The sequence below is a fragment of the Copadichromis virginalis genome, linkage group LG4 (genome assembly GCF_057382275.1).
Source record: "Copadichromis virginalis isolate Kocher_CV1m ecotype Utaka linkage group LG4, C_Virginalis_male_GT1.1, whole genome shotgun sequence".
NCBI lineage: Eukaryota > Metazoa > Chordata > Actinopteri > Cichliformes > Cichlidae > Copadichromis > Copadichromis virginalis.
In genome coordinates this window covers 29,049,751-29,069,223 of record NC_140621.1, presented here as the reverse complement: position 1 = coordinate 29,069,223, position 19,473 = coordinate 29,049,751, and the positions used below count along the sequence as shown (strand labels likewise).

The 19,473-nt window shown below is 38.8% G+C and overlaps 2 long non-coding RNA genes and 1 pseudogene across 3 annotated transcripts; 1 reads left to right on the top strand and 2 right to left on the bottom strand.

The window, feature by feature from the left end:
• Positions 1-202: 202 nt before the first annotated feature.
• Positions 203-954, bottom strand: LOC146711766 (uncharacterized; annotated as a pseudogene).
• A 4,774-nt stretch (positions 955-5,728) lies between these two features.
• On the bottom strand, positions 5,729-9,200 carry LOC146711765 (uncharacterized). The gene is made up of 2 exons (XR_014920202.1): positions 6,532-9,200; positions 5,729-6,332 (listed from the first exon to the last, which is right to left on the bottom strand). It is a non-coding gene; the product is annotated as an uncharacterized LOC146711765 (long non-coding RNA).
• Positions 9,201-11,145: 1,945 nt separating this feature from the next.
• On the top strand, positions 11,146-15,202 carry LOC146711764 (uncharacterized). Of its 2 annotated transcripts, none has more exons than XR_014920200.1 (5): positions 11,146-11,433; positions 12,126-12,191; positions 12,539-12,694; positions 13,147-13,239; positions 13,531-15,202. It is a non-coding gene; the product is annotated as an uncharacterized LOC146711764 (long non-coding RNA). The 2 variants fall into 2 exon arrangements; XR_014920201.1 differs by lacking the exon at positions 11,146-11,433 and adding an exon at positions 11,440-11,589.
• Positions 15,203-19,473: the final 4,271 nt, after the last annotated feature.

Genomic DNA, 19,473 nt, shown 5'->3' with positions numbered 1-19,473 from the left:
AAAAATATAAACGCAACACTTTTGTTTTTGCTCCCATTTTTCATGAGCTGAACTTAAAGATCTGAAACATTTTCTACATACACAAAGGACCCATTACTATCAAATGTTGTTAACAAATCTGTCTGAATCTGTGTTAGTGAGAACTTCTCATATGCCGAGATAATCCATCCCACCACACAGGTGTGGCATGTTAAGGTGCTTATTAGACAGCATGAATATTCCACAGGTGTGCCTTAGACTGCCCACAATAAAAGGCTACTCTGAAATATGCAGTTTGATCACACAGCGCAATGCTGTTGCTGCAGCCATCCAGACAGCTGCAGCAACAATCGTTTTGCATAACCACAGAATTTCTGCAAAAACTGTCAGAAACCGTCTCAGGGAAGCTCATCTGCATGCTCGTCGTCCTCATCGGGGTCTGGACATGACTGCAGTTCATCACTGTAACCAACTTGAGTGGGCAAATGCTCACATTTGATGGCGTCTGGCACGTTGGAGAGGTGTTCTGTTGACAGTTTTTAATGTTCAGGGCAGATGGCAGACGGCTTGTGTTGCTTTGTGTGGATGAGCAGTTTGCTGACGTCAACGTTGTGGATTGAGTGGCCCATGGTGGCGGTGGGGATATGGACAATGAACACGAGTGCATTTTATTGTTGGCATTTTGAATGCACAGAGATACTGTGTTGAGATCCTGAGGACCATTGTTGTGCCATTTATCCATGACCATAACCTCATGTTACTGCATGATAATGCACGGCCCCATATTGCAAGGATCTGTACACAATTCCTTGGAAGCTGAAAACATCCCAGTTCTTGCATGGCCAGCATACTCACCAAACATGTAACCCATTGAGCAAGTTTGGGACGCTCAGCTCGGCGTATATGACAGCGTGTTCCAGTTCCTGCCAATATTCAGCAACTTTGCACACGTATTGAAGAGGAGTGGACTAACATTCCACAGCCCACAATCAACAACCTGATCAACTCCATTGCACACCATTTGCCTCACAAGGTGCAACACATCTCCATTTGATGTGTTGCACTGTGTGAGGCAAATGGTGGCCACACCAGATACTGACTGGTCAGCATTGTGCTGTGCAGAGATGGGCAGTAACGCGTTACTTGTAACGCGTTACTGTAATCTGATTACTTTTTTCAAGTAACGAGTAAAGTAAGGGATTACTATTGCAAAATCGGTAATTAGATTACCGTTACTTTCCCGTAGGAACGCTGCGTTACTGCGTTACTAAAACCGTGATTTTTTTGCGAGAATGTCTCATGACAGTGACGTAAGCAAGTGCGACGTTGGTGACAGCAGCTGTGTGCAGATCAACAATGGATAATATATCGAGTGCGGGAGAGAGTATGAGCGTGCAGCGTTTAAAGTGTGGAAGTACTGACCTTACTTTGAGTTTGATTCCATAAAAAGTGACAAAAACATTAGCGTCCATCGTGCGTGGGAAGAAAACTTCTTTTTACAGCGAAAAAAACCCCTAAACTTCCGAGCAAGCACCGAGTAGCTACGACGTGATGGGAAACTCACAGAGACACTCGCGCGGATTCTTCAACTGACCGCAGCACACCTACACCAGGGTAACCCTCCGCCTACCCTGCTCCTGCTTTACAGGTGAAAATAGAGCAAAAGGACCGCTGAGTCTTTGACTTTATTTATTTTCTGCTGTGTTTTACTTGCATCTGTTTGAAAGAGTGAGTGAAAACACAAAAAATATTTTATTTTATGTGCTGGAATGTGTAGAAAATAGGTTTAAATGTTAAACTAATTTATTCAAGTCAGAGAATGTTGCATATAATTAAATGTTTTGCTTGATGCATAAAGTTAAAAGATTAAAACTGATAAAACAAGTTAAAAAAAGAGACTTTTCCATTTGATTACATTTTGTATGATGGATTATGTAGAAAAAGTAGAATTGGGCTGAAAGATCTATCACTTTATCACCTCTTCAGGTTGTAAATCGTGTTTTTAAAAAGTAACTAAGTAACTAAGTAATTAATTACTTTTGAAAATAAGTAATCAGTAAAGTAACGGGATTACTTTTTGGGGGGAGTAATCAGTAATTAGTTACTGATTACTTTTTTCAAGTAACTTGACCAACACTGGTGCTGTGTGATCAAACTGCATATTTCAGAGTGGTCTTTTAGTGTGGGCAGTCTAAGGCACACCTGTACACTATTCATGCTGCCTAATCAGCACCTTGACATGCCATAAAGCCACAAATTTCATAAAGTGATTGCACGTTTACCTAAATCTTCCTTAGTGACTGCTGTAGTCTATAGACATAGCCACTGTAACATTACCCATTAGTGTTTGGATTTTAATTTTTAACGTTTTGGGGGCTAAAGTGGCCATACATAGATCCATAAACTGTAACTGAGTCATTCACACACTCAGTGCCATTTTAAAATGGTAACACTGGGTCAAAAAATGCAAATTTTTCTGTGAATTTATCATTTAATGTCATCTGAAAAATGATTTTTTTCAACTACATATAAAAATCCTATTTACATTTTTTAAGAGTTAAAGAGACCTGACACTACTCATTTTGAAAAGGTGTATGATCTATTTTGAAGCATTATGTAATTTAAATCAATGTCTTAAACTCTACAAAAATAAAATAAATAACTAATGAAATGCTATCAATTTTTCAAATATTAAATTATGTTATTTCATCACCATTTACACTCACATACATACATCCAGCCCACCCACAACCCTGAACTGGACAAGCAGAGGAAAACAGATGGATGGATGTTTTGTTTTGTTTTTTAAAATGCACAGGTAACAAGGTGTACTGGACATAACTGAGGTAACATCACGCCAGTCAATGCCCCTGTATGATCAATAACATACAATTTTGATTATGTGATTTAACATCAGCGCTCAGCCAAATATAGCAACAACAATAATAATAACAATAATGATAATAATTTAAATTCATTAGGTGAAAAATTTAATCCATGATATCTCATCTGTTTGACCTGTTGCCCTCTGGCAGGCACTACAGGTCGCTAATATCCAGGACAACAGACTCAGCTTATTTACAACAACACTGAACCTCAACATATACTGATTCCCACCACCACTACTACTACCACCTCTTCCACTCCTTCTCTTCCTCTTCCTGCAGTCATCATGTATAGTACCACAGCCAAGTGTATTTCTTGTTCAATGAGCATTTTCTTAAATTACTTGAAACTCAGTGCAATGTTGTCTGTTATTGGTAAAGTCATTGTGAAATTCGGAAATAACTTGCAGCATATTACTAATCCCTAGAATCAATTTTATTGCATCAGTACCTTATCACCATACCTTATATATACTTTATATATGCACTTTTTATATTTTCTGCGCGAACGATTGTGTTTGTTCTTCATTTCTCTTTGAGGTACATGGTAAAACTACAATAAAAGTCTACTAATTCCAGTTCTGAATCCTGTATAACTATACTGCCCCTTCAATCTCGGGTTTCAGTGTCTCCTAATGATTCATCTTGGTTCAGATGAATGGAGCTCCTATTGTGTTTCTTGCTATGGTAGTGCTTCTGCCAGACTTCAAGCTCAAAAGGCTACCTTTCAACTAAGCACTGGAGACATGTTTTAAAATATATATCTAAAATGTATCTGTCTATTAAATTCAGATGGTGTTTTCCTCTTGACCTTTGTGTTATGGAACATTTTGTGACAAGTATCTTTTGTTTGCTTGTTGCTATGTAGTATTTTAGATTTCCTTACATGGTATAAAGAGCTGTAGGGCTGCAGCAGAGTGTGCCCTGAAGGAAGCTGAGTACATTAACAGCTTTGCAGAATGGTCCCCATTTTATAGTTATTGTGTTTCTCCTGTCAGTATAGTAAGCATGTGGTTGGGTTACCGCTATGTGAAAAGCTCTCTTAAAACAGGGCCATGGGAAAATGGAGAAAAGGGAGGGGGAAAAGGTTTTGGGTCATCTATTCTGGAGGACGTCAGCTAAATCAGGGCATGACGACTGTATGGTTAACCTACTTCAGTTTTTCTCCTTGTTTTGTGATTTTCTGAACCAGCGTGTTTCTCTTTCTGTGGGATTCTGGGCTTTCTCTGTGTTGTAAATGAGATTGGAAAATAGAAATATGGGTTACTACTCAAATTAAACAAGGCTTTATTGACTGCGAAAAAACAGGAACACTGACACTTCAGACTACATCAGAAACATTTCCATAATTAGGGAGAACATTCAAATGCTTTAACCACATTATTTTTTTTAAAAGGTAGACCACTGTGTAAGAAAAAAAAATATATATATTTTTAAAAATAAACTGCTAATTTTGATTTTGGATACCAAAAGCACTGTGTTCTCACTATATTTTGTCACCTCTTCTTCTATCAATCATTTGGGAACTGAAGAGTCAAGTGCTGTAATTTTTTTTAATAGGATTTCACTTTTTCAGTAATCTAGGGCCTGCTGTGTCATATTTTATAATGTCTCACTGAAATGCACAAGGCCTTTCTGACAAAAATATTTAATTTCTTAATGCCATCATATGTTGCTCTAAAATTTGTGTATATCTTTTCGCATTGGTTATATCTTGATTATGTCCTATGTCTGCAAGTTACTCATTGCAAATTACTCGTGCTGGATTTTGAACAATGCATGCTGATGACAAGCTGATAACAAGAGTGCCCCACTCTGCTTTAACCCAAACAATGAGAACTGTTTACACCTGTTTCAGCTGCTCATTAATGTAATGTTAAACAAATGAAATCCTATATCAAAAAAAGCCGGCAGTCAAATGGCAGCAATTTATTGCATTTATACGCATTATGCATTAAAATGTCGAAGAAAGGGTCTTTAAGAGATTTTAAAGGTGGCATTGTGCCAGACAGGCTGCTCTTAGTATTTCAGAAACTGATGATCTATCTGGATTTTGGTCCAAAAAGAGAAAATATTTAGTGAGCAACAGTTGCTTGGGTGAAAATGCCTTGTTGGGTGCTGGCTTAGCTCTCTGGCTGTGCAGGTGCCCATATGCCATATGGCTGTAATGCAACCTGTGGCCCTTTGCTGTGTCTCCCCCTGTTTTCTGTCTATTCTCCATTGATAATCTACCCAAAAAAAAGGCAAAATGCCAAAATATAAATATTTAAAAATGAAAATGTCTTGTTGATGTTAGAGGAGAATAGCCAGAGCACTTTGAGTTGATATAAAGGCAACATTAATTCGAATAACCACTTGCTTTACCCCAAGGTATGTATAGGGGCATGTGTTAATGTACATTGGCAGAAAATCACTTTAGGTGTAAATTCCTATATTTTATGGAAAATAAATTCGTGAATAGAATATAGTGTGGAGCTACTACTATTAGTTATGTTATGCACCGACTTTCCTTATTAGAATATCCAAACGTGTACTTTGAATGTTCTTAGTTCTTGATTTTAGAATGGTTCATCAATTACTATCTATTATCTCTTAACTCACTTTACACAAAAGGGACGAATAAGTAAATCCAAGTCTTCTCATACATTTCTCAAAATAATTAAAGGAACGCTTTTAAACAGAGTATAGCATCAAGTTAATTTAATTTCTGGGATATTGATCTCAGTTAAGCAGCAGAGAGGGTTTATTAATGATATTAACAACAGGTGCCAATGAGACAACCCCACCAGAAAAACAGGAATGGTTTTTGTTGGGGGAAAACTCTGTAAAAGACCCAGGAGAAATAAAGACACAATGAGACAAGATCACTTTTTATGCTTTAACGTGCACACGGGTAAGCTGTTCAGAACAACTCACAACGTGTACAGAGGCTGGGCACTTTTTATAGGAAAGACAGTGAGAACAGGATAAGAAAATACAAAACAGATAAAATAAACAACTCCATATGTGGCGCTAGTCTCGTCAGCAGAGAGCTGGGAGAAAGCTGTGAGAGATAAAACAATCTAAAACAATATGTCCCAAAACAGTATGTCTTTGCTGAGAAAGTCTAAAAAGATCATTCTAAACTAATCTAACCATAGACAAAAGGGCATGCTTGCACATTTAAAAGAAGGTAAAGAAACATAGAATCATTTTTCCTGTAACATTCCCTCCTGTTTTAACTTATTTTAAATGTATACAACAATTGTCTGTGAAGGTTATTTATTAAGTATCTTAAGCAATTTTTTAATTTTCAAAATGTCAGCATAGCAGAAATGGAAGTCATTTGGTCTAAAGAATAAAACAAAATAAAATAATAAAAAGAACAAAGAAAATCATAGTAAATGAAAATCATAGTAAATGAAATAACAAGTGGAATAAACAAGAAAAAATAATAAAACTAAACTACAAAAAATAAAGGATAAAAACCTTATATTTAAAACGAAAACTACAAAAAATAAAAGGATGAAAACCTTATATTTAAAATGAAAACTACAACAAATAAAAGGATGAAAACCTTATATTTAAAATGAAAACTACAACAAATAAAAGGATGAAAACCTTATGTTTAAAATGATGAAAACCTTATATTTAAAATGAAAACTTCAAAAAATAAAAGGATGAAAACCTTATATTGTACCTGCATAAACTACTAATGTGTTAATCAGTGCATGATCACTTGACAAGTCATTTTTAATCACCACGTCATTCATTAGCAGTTATTACAAGTTCTCCTCTAACAGAATTGCAACGGGATGCTGTTCTTCTTGAGGCACGGCAACATAAGCAGTCATTGTAGTTGTTATCATCTTTGAAATCATTACTCTTAGACATGGCGGTGTAGCTGCTCCAGATGTGTGGTCAGTGACATATTTCTGCAGAATGGTCAAATTCTGCAAAGCTTCATAAATGTCTCCGCTTACAAACTCCTCCTTGTGATGCTGTTAGCAGGTCTAGAGTCAGTCTGTTCTGCAGCACCATCGTTCTGATGGCCTTCTGTTCTCCTGCTAAAGCCGGTCCCAGGGTCTTTGTCAAAGTTGATGCGTCGTAGCAGAGCATATCGGTTGATCTCCACATGATCCCGCACCTCGGCAGCTCCAATGCCGGGGATCAAGCTCTGTAAGAATTTCACTCCTCCTCAGATGCGAAACTCTGGTTCCTTTACTGCTTGGTGCCGTCCGTGCACATCCTGTCTGGTACTGAGTCTTTGTTTGTAGTGGCATCCGGTAGATAGGTGAGTAGGCAGCTCCCCCACTGCCCGCGATCCATTGTTCATCACACATACTGGCAGTTGCGCTGCGTTCAGCTTGTTCAGTAGAATTACATCAGGCAGTGGGTCTGAGACTTGGGGCCAGGTCTGTCCGGAACAGTTCACATTTGTGGGTGATGATGACCTCCAGGTTGCTTTTGCTGGGATGCTGTAGTTGGCCTTGGACCAAAGAGTACCGTAGCCTGGATGTGTTGCCAGGCCCAACAGACACCAACTGCGATCTTCAGGTATGCTGTACGGCCACAGGCCAGACGTCTGCGAGGATAGGGGCATATGGGTACATGCATAGCAGTCAGTTTTATTATTCCAGTGAGCTGTAGTGTTCATAAACTGCCACCAAAAGTTAGTGGCGTAGCCATGGGGAAACTTGGTGTACTGTCCTTTGTCATACAGTGTCTGCCTTTTCTTCATATTGCGTGACTTGTTGTCCCTCACGGAAGCAAAGATGAGGAGCCCGGCCATGGTCAGGGCCACTGCAGTTATTAAGAGCCACCACCTCATGACGACGGGACACACCCTCCTGTCGCGAGTAGACCCCCCGGCCAGGAAAGCTGACCCCTCCACCGGGCGAGATCACAACAAGTGGGCAAGCCTGCTGTCAGCTGTGTTTAGATGGCTTCACTTACTCGCCTGCAGTGACTCTGATGGATCCAGGATGGTCGTTCCGCAATTTTGCAAGCGGTCGGTGTAGTGAGGAGGACTTGGTATGGCCCCTCCCACCTGGGTGTGCTCCAGTTTTTCCTTTGGAGCACCTTGATCAGAACCCAGTCACCGGGCTTTAGTCTGCAAGACACTGGAGAAACATCATCAGGTTGTTGATTATGTACAATGATCTCTTTGTTTTCCAATAGCTTAGACATCCATTCTGCTAATGTGTTTTCTCTGATTGATTTGTCTATTGGTTGACTGGTGATCGGCAGTGGGAACGGCCTGCCATGAATGATTTCAAATGGAGTTAGTTTATGGGAGCCTTGCGTTAAGCGCATCCACATTTTCACTAAACCCAAACATTCAGGCCACGGCCTTCCTGTTTCTGCCATGCATTTCCTGAGCCTTTGTTTTATAGTGCCGTTAGTTCTCTCTACAAGGCCTGCCCTCTGAGGGTGATAAGCACAGTGGTGTTTTATGCTGAAACCGAGTGCTTCAGAGACCTTAGTGATGACATCATTTACAAAATGAGTGCCGTTGTCTGATCGTATCAAAGCTGGGATGCCATATGTGGGTATGAAGTGATTGCACAGGCACTTTGCTACTGAAATTGCATCTGCCTTTTTCACTGGATAGATTTCCGGCCATTTTGAGAACACGTCTATAACCACTAGGGCGTATTTTGACCCTTGACATTCGCTTAGTTCAATAAAATCCATATGAATTGTGTGAAAAGGATAAGGTGGAGTGGGAAAACGGCGTCTTTTTGGTCGCAGATTTCCCTGAGCATTATATTTTTGACACGTCATGCACGTTCTGACAAATTGTTTTGCTGAAGTTTCAAAATTTACAGTGTAGAAATGAGAGTTGACAATACAGGTCATTCCCCCCGATGACAAATGCGTATAGCCATGAGTCACTAATGCCGCCATCTTGTGGAGAGATTTTGGCAGCACTGGCTTGCCATAACACATCATTAAGTCGTTTGTCAGAACTGCACCGTGTTTTAGCCATTTTGCCTGCTCTGCTGTGCTTGCTGCTTTATGTTCATTTTTCAACACATCCAGTGGAATCTGATGTGTGTTTACTGCCATCAATGTGATGTTTGTCTTTTGTGCCGCCTGTTTTGCTGCTCTGTCAGCAAAGTTATTGCCTGTAGCAATGAAAGAGGCGTTGTAAGAGGTTGGCATGCTGAACTGGTTTTCCGGTTGGTGTAATCATTCCTCTGGTTTTCCAGATTTTTTGCAAAATGATGCACAGCAGAGAAAACATACTGGCTGTCTATATAAATGGTTATTTGTTTATCTTTGTGTATTTCACATGCGCAAATCACAGCTGACAGCTCAGCGCTCTGTGCAGAATATGAAGAAGAAAGTGGTTTTGCTTCTATTATTCTGTGGTTACTGCGTAACCTACACAATTTCGGCCTGTGCTGTAAGGTCAAATGCTGTTCTCCTAGCTTCCACACTTGCTGATCATAAGGTGGATCTGGGCCTGGAGTTTGTTTAAATCTCAGAATGTTGTGATACTCGGTCGGTTTCTGGAAAGTGGATGTGGCGGGTGTCATTTAGCATGCACTCAGGTGTAATACCAGAAAAGAATGGCATGACTGCTATCTTGAGTTTTGTCAGAGCGTCTCTACCTAGCAAATTTACTGGACACGACGGGTCATATATGCATTTAATAAAGCACCTGCGGCCACTTGCTGTATGTACTAGTTCTAAAGGGGCAGTTAATTGTTGTACAGTTGTGTGGCCTGAAGCTGACTTTACAACTAATTTGTCCTTTGAAAACTGTCAGTTTAAGTGGCTGCCTCAAAACTGTTTTGCATTATTTCTCTGTGGCCTACTCCTACAATCTCGTGTGAAGTGACCTTCCTCTCCACGGTTCTAGCAGGCGTTGTCTCTATGTTATCTGCTGTTTCTGCGTGGCTGTCTGCAGCCTTGGTGTTTGTGACTTTGCTCGCCTCTCTGTTCCTGATAGCCACCTGCGAATTAGTGTTTTAGTCTGTTGTCAACACGTCAGCCTTATTTCTAAGTTACAGAATGCTTCTTCTCCTTTTTTTTTTTTTTTTTTTTGGTTTGGGAGAATAGATGCAACTCTACATTTTCACTTAAGGCATTTTTAGATAATTTCTAGTTCTTCAAACAATTCATGGATCTCACACATTTCAAACTTTCAAGTTAGGGTTGTTTCCCATTTATACAAATATATATATATTTAACTTTGCATTGCTCACAGCTCATAGCTCACAGCTCTAAACCTAGGCATTTTTCAATCATATGCCTAATCACTATGTGTCACTGTGATTCTCAAGTATTGTCACAAGTTCGTTTAAATTCGTTTCCAAAACCAACAAAATAATCAAACAAAAACAAAAAACATAAACGTGTCAGGACACAAAAGAAAAAAGAAAAATGCTGCCACCCGAACAAGGCAGAAGTCTGCATATGTTGGCTTGTAATAGCATGCAGCTTGTAACATGGTAGACTAATGTGCCTGTGTTAATTCAGCTCCATATTATTGTGTGAAGTTGCACTGGGTTGGGAGTGGTTTTGTGTGTGTCACATTTTTGGTGAGCCAATGGCTGGAATGGGGTTGGACTAATTAGAGGCAGGTGTACTTGATTGCACTGATACACTGGTCTACTTATAGCCCACACTACAAACACTGCTGTGTTGTTTTGTCTCTCTGTGCAGGTATGTAATGTGATGAAATCAGATATGTTTGGGATGGATGGGTTTTGCGCTATGAATTTTATATTAAGTGTGTCGTTTTGTCTCTCTGTGCAGGCCAGGGCCTATTATATGCCACAGCCTAAAGGCAGCAGAGTTGCAGAGGCTTGAGTGACCACTGACTATATGCTTGCAGGGTGGTGGGTCTCCAAGGACAACTTCTAACCCTGTTAAAGGCAACATGTGGAGTGCAACTTGGCTGTGTGGCATAGCTGGCTCTGGCCTTGGAACTGTGTGTTTTTATACAATTCTTAAGTGGGACACTGGACTGTTTTATCTTTTATCTCTTGATATATTTTTCGTCAATAAATTATCTTTTAGAATTTTATTGACTGACATCTTTTTGCCCATGACTGAAACGGTTGGTCAGACCTAGAGTCTTTCTTTGGGTGTGTTACAGCAGCTTCTGCTCTAAAAGAAACAAATAAATAAAAAGAAAAGAAAATGTGTAACATGCTCATCAGCTTAGCAGTGTCTACATATTTAATTCAGCTTCTCAATCCTGTAGTTGTAGCTGTTGTCTACACTCAAAAAAATGAATGAGGTGGATTGTTCAGTGTATATTAATTATTTATTTTCATTTTACTTAAAATATGTTTTTGTTAAGTTAACATATGTTTTTCTAATCAAGTCTACGTAATTGTGTCTATTATTCAACGTACATAATACTAATGTGTTACTTGATCGCATAACATTTAAGTTAAGTCAATTAGGATCGATATACCTTGTATATCCACAAGGTGGCAGTAATGCAAAAACAGTTGTAATGAAACCGCGCAGAACAAGAAGGTTTCACGGCTTGTGCCTGCTCATGCGCAAGACTTCAAATTTAACTGAAAAAGGCTGTTTTGGCGCCAAGCTGCTGTTTCTTTGAGAGGTAAGACCACTTTTTTCTTTGACTATGTTGTGTAGTATCTATATGTCCAGCATGGTTATATTTTGCGTTTGTCTTACAAGACATGTTATATCGTTTGCGTGTGCTTGTTTTACATTAGTTTTACTGGGTCCTGGACATGCTTATTTTGTGGACTGTGTAAGAAACATTTTTATTGTTTTTTTTGTTTTATTAAGGGATTAGCTGCAGGGGTTCATGGGGTTATTCTTTCAAGGGGTTATTTTTCCATTTGCTTTCTTGGGATTCCTTTTCTGTAATCCGAGAGTCGGAAATATCGAATAGGATAGCATAAAGTGACATTTAAAATCCAAAAAGTCAACGGCGAAAGCCACTGTGACACCATTGTTCTGCTCTATCAGTAATCTGTATTATATAAAAATGGTCTGTAAATACAGCATGTTTCCTAGCGGAGTTATACATATCAATGTAGTTATAAATTACAGTTTGTGAAAGTACACACTTAATTTTTTTAATAAAATTATTCAAGACATATGAGTGGACAGACAATGGAGGTCGACAGACCTGGTGATAATTGCTTCTATAGAAAGTTAGCACATGGCAGTGTCAATCTCTTGCTTTTCTTCTGAGTAGTATTTTATTTAGTTGTAATTCAAACAATAATTTGCTTCTTGAAATTAAGGAATAAATTTTTTTTTTTTCTTTATAAATCTCAGATCCTGCCTTTACCTGCTCCCTCCTATACTGATGTGGTGTATGTGGTATTGCTGAGCTTGTATGTGGTATGTGAACTGTTATACTTTTAAAAACAAAACTGTTTTATAAGTTTTTTTCTTTTGTGACCCATCCCATGCCCCTGTATTTCTTCTCCACATCTGAACCATGGTAAAGGTTGCAGTTCAAGGGCCTGAGGCATGAAATTCTTTTCAGATCAGCTGTGATCAATATTTTTTGGAACTTGATAAATAACAATAAAAGCTGTAATGGCTCCATTAGCATTTTGTGTAAATGTTTGTGTTAAAATTATAGCTTTAATGAGGTCTTTCTACATTAGTTTTAGTTTGTATATGTGTACATATAGTATGTATATTTACAGTACAGTATGTTGTGTTTGTTGACATATTTTCAGGTGGAAGCAGAATATGTGAGGATTACTACTGCTGCACATGTTCCAAGGCTTTTTACACAACTTGACCAATACACTGACCAGCTCATAAAAGTCTTCAAGAAAAAAGGAGGCGTTGCAGGGAAGAAAATTAGACAAACTTTGGCCCCAGCCACACAGGTGCGTTATTCTGTTGGTAGCAAAATATTATGGCTAATAAGATCATTTTCAAATTTAAACAGCTAGTGTATGGTAGCTGCACAGTGCACTTACATTTATATTAAGCAAGACAAAGTTTGGTACTCAAAACATTGGAAAATTTAAATTACCTAAACATATGTAAAATCTGATCCCTTGATTTAGGTTAAACCAGAAGTGAATGTTTTTATGTTATGTTTTGAATGCAAAAAAGATGATGTATTAGTTTGTCTTTACCTCCATTATGGACATATCTAATGTGGTGGAAACCCTGCCCAACAGGTTAACTATTCATGTCCATGTGATGATTAGTTGGTCTTGTGTACATGTCTATCTGTGCAGTGGATATGTCATTCATTTTGCGTATAATGTGAGTTTCTGTCATCCTAAAGTATATCTGTTTTCTCTTCCTGTATCTCTGCCACTCTCTACAGAAGGAAACCATTGAAAAGGGGAGGGAGTGTGTCCTCAGGGCACTACCTTTTTACCTGAATGAAGACCCAAGCATCCTCTTCAAAGAATAATTGGTTGGTAATTTTAGTTTAGTTTTTTATCTGTATTAAACCAAATTTTGAATAACTAATGTTGTTGCATGTTGTAATGTTGTTGTTGTTGCAATTTGCATGGAACCTGTTTAAATGTTTTGGGAAATCTTCTTGTATACCCAAACTATTTATATTTATCGTTGAATCTGTAGTCTAAAATAGTGGCGCACTGGGGTGCATGTTCCTAATATTGTGTTTACGTCATTAAAGGGTAGCTTTGGCCCTTTCTTTTTTTAAAACTGGATGCCATTTTTCTATGTTTTTGTGTCTAAGCTACAGCTGTTCAGAGGGAGCTGGAACAAATTATCCTTGCTATCTTTACCATCGAAAGAGCTGATGCCAGCACTCCTCCAGCCGATGTGGGTGTAAGCGCCAGACGTCTGCTTTATATTTTTATTTACGATTGAGTTCATGTTTGTTTTATAATTCATAGATTCATTACATAAGTCATCTTTTCAGGATTAATAAATGTGAAAATATATGTGTTTACATAAAGTAATTTTAAGTCACTTTTGGGATTGGAACCTAAAAGGGGGTACCTCTCACTTTAATTATGTAAGTGCAATAGTAGCATGAAACCCTGTGTGAGAGGGAAGGGGAGGAGCATGGACAGAGAGGTTAGGAGTCTCACGGTTTTCTGACCGTGTGCACAGCTAGTTCTGGATAACTGCTATTTTTTGGAACTTTCATGCTTTTTAGGAAGGAGTTCATTGTTACATCTTCCGTTTGTAATAAATAAACAGTCTTCAAATCATAATGCAACTGGAAGAATTTCTTTTGGAAACCAGGAACACGCGTCAGCCATAGACTCTTCTTTTTTGAACTTGGTTTATTGGAAATTACCCTACAGTGGGTATAACCATCTAGTGTGTCCTGCATGACCTGGAAGACCTGGCCTCTGCATGTGCACTCTTAATGGGTGGGATATATGCACTGAATCTCAGTTAACCTCAAGACTGAAAGCTAAGAGACAATCAAAAGTATTGAGATTTAAAGGATTTAATTGAGAGATGATACTGCACCAGAAATGTTGAAGGGTGGTGTGTATATTAGCGTTCAAGGCATATTGTTATGAGGTGGAAATATGTTCATATTCAGTTTGTTACATTGTGTGCATTGTAAAGGTAATTGCAATACATACTAAAATTAAGGGTAAGTTAGGAGGTTGATCTGATATCCTCGTGTTGGTGTTGTTCCCAGATCATCATACTAAATGTTGTTCCAGGATCAACATTGCAAGTGACCAATCAGAATGTTGTGATGTCATACTTTTGCGACTTCGGGAAAAACCGGCGTAAAACAAAAAACTGTACTTAAGCTGCGTGAAACCGCCTCTGTCCGCCGATCAACTGACCCTAACCGTAACCCTTTAATAAACAGTAAGCAGAATTGATATTGTCCTTGCAACATTGGAATTTCATAAATGCACGAATGGCTTGGAATAGAATAACGTCACAACAATGTGATTGGTCACTTGCAATGTTGAACCTGGAACAACATTTTCATGATGGTCTGGGAACAACACCAACACGAGGATATCAGATCATCCAAGTTGGGAATGCAGGATGAATGTATATTTTGTGGAGTTTTAAAGACTAACAATTGTTTCCATGTTAAAATGTTTCCATCTGAAGTTTTTTGCCCAAACACTGGTAAAATAAATGTTGACAGTGGCGAGTGTTAAATGGTTACTGCTGTGCTGTTGCAAAAAAACTGAACGCTGACAAGCTGTTTTATTGTTAGACCATAATGTTGGCATGTTTTGTTAAAGTTTTATTTGGGATGGTGATGTAATTTTCTTTGATTGCTAATATCAGTGGACTATTTATTGTTGTTGTTGTTAGTTTTTTTTTTTTTTTTTTTTTTTTTTTTTTTAATTGTGGCTGTTGAGGTGGACACTTCACTTTGCATTGTTAAAGGAAAGCACTTCATTGGCATTGTGTTACTGGACTGACCCTAAGCAATCATTGCAAATAGCAACTTTGCTATCCATTTTAGACACTAAAAGAAAAAAACACTCAGACCTTACTAGCATCACATGTGCATAACTCAAGTGTCATCTTATCAATGTGTTATGTGATCTTCAATGCGTTTTTTTTTTTCTTCTATTTCTGGTAGATACAGACATTTAATTTAAAGTCTTGATGTTGCATCTGTCTACATACTGTTAATTACTAACCCTAATGAGCTGTTGTGTTTTATTTTGGACTGGGTTTACACAAATGCTCACTGAATGTGTTGGCAATAAAATAAATTTTAAAAAATAAGTTGGATGTACTTAATTCATTTGTGTGGAACCTGTTGACAAAATAGATTTATGTAAAACTAATAAAGCACAAGGTGGCTGAAAATATAATATTTGAATTAATCTAACTTAAATTTAACATTTTACTGCCACAAATAAGAAATGTGTTGAAGTAACTAATCTAAACTATCTAACCTGAAAATATATCATCTATGTTCATACAACATAACTTGATTTAGTTAGTCTTAAATATGTCTTGTTAATCTTAAGTAGTTTGTTTAAATTAGATGAACTAAAGATTTTTGCTTTAAACTAACATAATTCAATTTCGTGGAACCTGTTGACAAAATAATTTTAATTAAAGTCAACATTTCATTTTTTTGAGTGTACAGGGTTTTGCTTATTGGTTGTTATTATAGGTGTGCTCTATATCTCAGCAATGTGTCATTCTAGGATAGGTTTCAAGCTGGTCAAGTGCCTCTATGCACTTCATTAGTTTAGTTATTCTCTGTATTGTCTTCATCTCACATGTCATTACACTGAGTTTCAGCAAACCTTAAGCTTGATGCAGACTACTGCTTAACAATTATCCACCTCACATCATAACTGATTAAGGTGCCTCTTCATATTAATATTATGTCATTGTTAATATTATCCTCTTTGTCTTATAACAGCAATAGCATATTATAATATTTCATCAGTGTGTACCACTATACTACTCCTGAGCCAATTTGTTAGTTAGGATCATCTTATTCAGCAAACATAATTTAGAATTCATCCAATCTGCGGTCACATTTGTTCTCTCTGTTGCATGGCGGACCAGGCAGTTCTATTATAATATATTATTTATATTTTATTTTGTATCCATCAAGGGCTTCAGATGACCTGCAGAATCATCCTTTTCCCAGGGTGGAGACAGTTACCTTTTCACACACTGTCCTTGGCTGAACAATGACACAGCCTTAATATACCTTATTTATTTTATTAAAATATTTTCGTGTGAATTATTTGCTTTATATTCATTTTATACATGCTGGGCATGGTCATCATGCCAACTGTGTTTCATTGTTAATATCACTTTACAGGTTGTTATCCTTGCTATTATTAATTTCAAATACTCTAAAGATAATTTCTACTGTAACTTTCCCTTTGTTTAGCTTTATTTCGTACTTTTTATATTTATATCTACTCAGTGGGGTCTGTTTTCAACCCTTTTAAACTACTACAAAACTACTGTGATCTCTAGTTTTCACTTAAGGGATTATGTTCTTCCTGATATGGGTGTTGCTGCAGATGCGGCTGCAGGAGTGAGTGATGGTTTACTAAAAGGATTGTGGGAACTGCACAGTGTCTCGTCTTCTGGTTTTACTAAACTGGCAGTTGAGTTCTGTTCTTCTGACTGTTTATATTTTGTTTTCTTAAATCTCTCAGCTTACAGACACTGTTTTTGTCCGGCGTCTGGACTTTTCTTTTCTCACCACTGCTCGTCAGCAGGAGTGAGTTTTAATTTCACTTGCTTGATTACCCATCTTATTTATGTATTTACTTATTTTTGTTTAAGTAATAGATACACGATACAGCTGCTATCACCTTCGCTGGTATTAGAGACGAGAGTGGTTGCTCACACGCCCTTCTACTTTCGGACTATTTCCAAAAGCGGTGTGAACTTTACGAGACGGAACTCGACCGTTCTCTCAACTCACCAGCACGTCAGTGAACAGCAGTAAAAGAAAAACACAGTAGGAGCAGCTCAGTCTCTTATTGGACCGTGAAAATTCAGCTTGCTCCATTAATTAAAACAATACACACACTCACTCACTCACAGCTTCGACGCGCGCGACCAGAACCCTTATGATAAGGGGAGCTCCCAGAGCTACTTACTCCCTAGACCCAGTCTAGACCCAGCTGGGGGAGCTACCCAGAGCTCCCAGAGCTACCAGTCGACGAGCTCCCAGAGCTACCAGTCGACGAGCTCCCAGAGCTACCAGTCGACGAGCTCCCAGAGCTACCAGTCGACGAGCTCCCAGAGCTACCAGTCGACGAGCTACTTCCGCTATTTTAAATTCCCTGAATTCAAAATGCGCTTTTACGCAAGATTGTGTCAGTGTGTCTGTATCTACCTGGTCAGTGTCGCCGGGTCTGGTCCACCTCGATCGGGCCCCACCACCGTGGGTCGCTTTCTAAGACGTTGGCCAAGACCCGAATTTAAACGCTCTTGGACTTTTATCACACACCTGGTGTGTGAGCTGTCGACAGACGAACAACGTGGACTGGTCACGGAGATGGGACACGATGGAGGCGCTCCGGCTGTCGAAGGACCAAGAAATGTTGGGGGAAAACTCTGTAAAAGACCCAGGAGAAATAAAGACACAATGAGACAAGATCACTTTTTATGCTTTAACGTGCACACGGGTAAGCTGTTCAGAACAACTCACAACGTGTACAGAGGCTGGGCACTTTTTATAGGAAAGACAGTGAGAACAGGATAAGAAAATACAAAACAGATAAAATAAACAACTCCATATGTGGCGCTAGTCTCGTCAGTAGAGAGCTGGGAGAAAGCTGTGAGAGATAAAACAATCTAAAACAATATGTCCCAAAACAGTATGTCTTTGCTGAGAAAGTCTAAAAAGATCATTCTAAACTAATCTAACCATAGACAAAAGGGCATGCTTGCACATTTAAAAGAAGGTAAAGAAACATAGAATCATTTTTCCTGTAACAGTTTTATAGGTGGAGGCTACTGACATTTTTCCCTTCTCATTTTTGCTGTCTCCCAGCACACCCTCAAGAGCATGGAGTACTCCAGGAGACAGGCAGATACTGGAGGAGAGCTGAACAGAGCTGTAGAAGAGCCTTAAACCATTAGCAGGACAAGTATTTGCTCCTTTGTGGAAGGAGGAACAGGATGAGCTCAGAGCCCTACAAAATGACCTCCAGCAGGTCACAGGTGTGAAGATTTCTGACCAAACAATTAGAAGTAGAATTCATGAGGCTTGGGGGTCACACATTCCTCTAGAGGGCCTTGTGCTCACTGCCCAGCACCGAGGAGCTGGATTAGCTTTTGCCATATACCAGAAGTGGCATCTCCACCACTGGCACCCTGTGCTTTTCACACATGTGAGAAGTTTCACACTGAGCACATGTGACAGACATGATCGGCTCTGAAGAAGTGTCATGCTGCTCCTAACATTGTTCAGCACGACTGGTTTGGTGGTGGTCTGGGGAGGCATATCTATGGAGGGACGCACACACATCTGCAGGCTTGGCAACGGCACCCTGACTGGCATTGGGTATCGAGATGAAATTCTTGGACCCATTGTTAAACCCTGTGCTGGTGCAGTGAGTATCGGGTTCCTCCTGTTCCTCAGTTGGGTCCTCCCCTCATGTGATGAGAATATGCAAACGGTTCCTGGAGGATGCAGAAATTAATACTATTGATTGGCCCCTGAGCTTGGCTTACCTAAATCTAGCAAACACCTCTGGGATATTCAACACTACTTAACACTGCCAGTGTGTACCTCAGGACACCATCCGTCATGTCATTAGGAGCATGCCCCAACATTGTCAGGTTTGAAGTAACAGTAAGTGGGGACCATACAACCTACTGAATATCATTTTGTGTTCCTACAATGAAATTTTGGCAAAATGGGCTCGTTTCTTCACCTTGATTTTCAGGTGATCTTTGAATTACGCCCTTTGTAGGTTGATCATTTTAATTTCCATCAAACAATGCGGCTTCCTTTCATTCCATAACAAGTTATCCTGTCCATGTCACTGTAGATATCCAGCATGATTTTTTCCCTATTGAGATCTGATGTGTTTTCAAAGTGTCCCTTTAATTTTTTGAGCAGCGTAGTTGTACCAGCACGAGGCACCAACACTAAGCGTACACACTGTGCTTTTCTTACCTGTAAAGTTACAATTGAAATAGAGTTCCTGTTTGTTGTGTTAGAGATGAAAACAAAAAT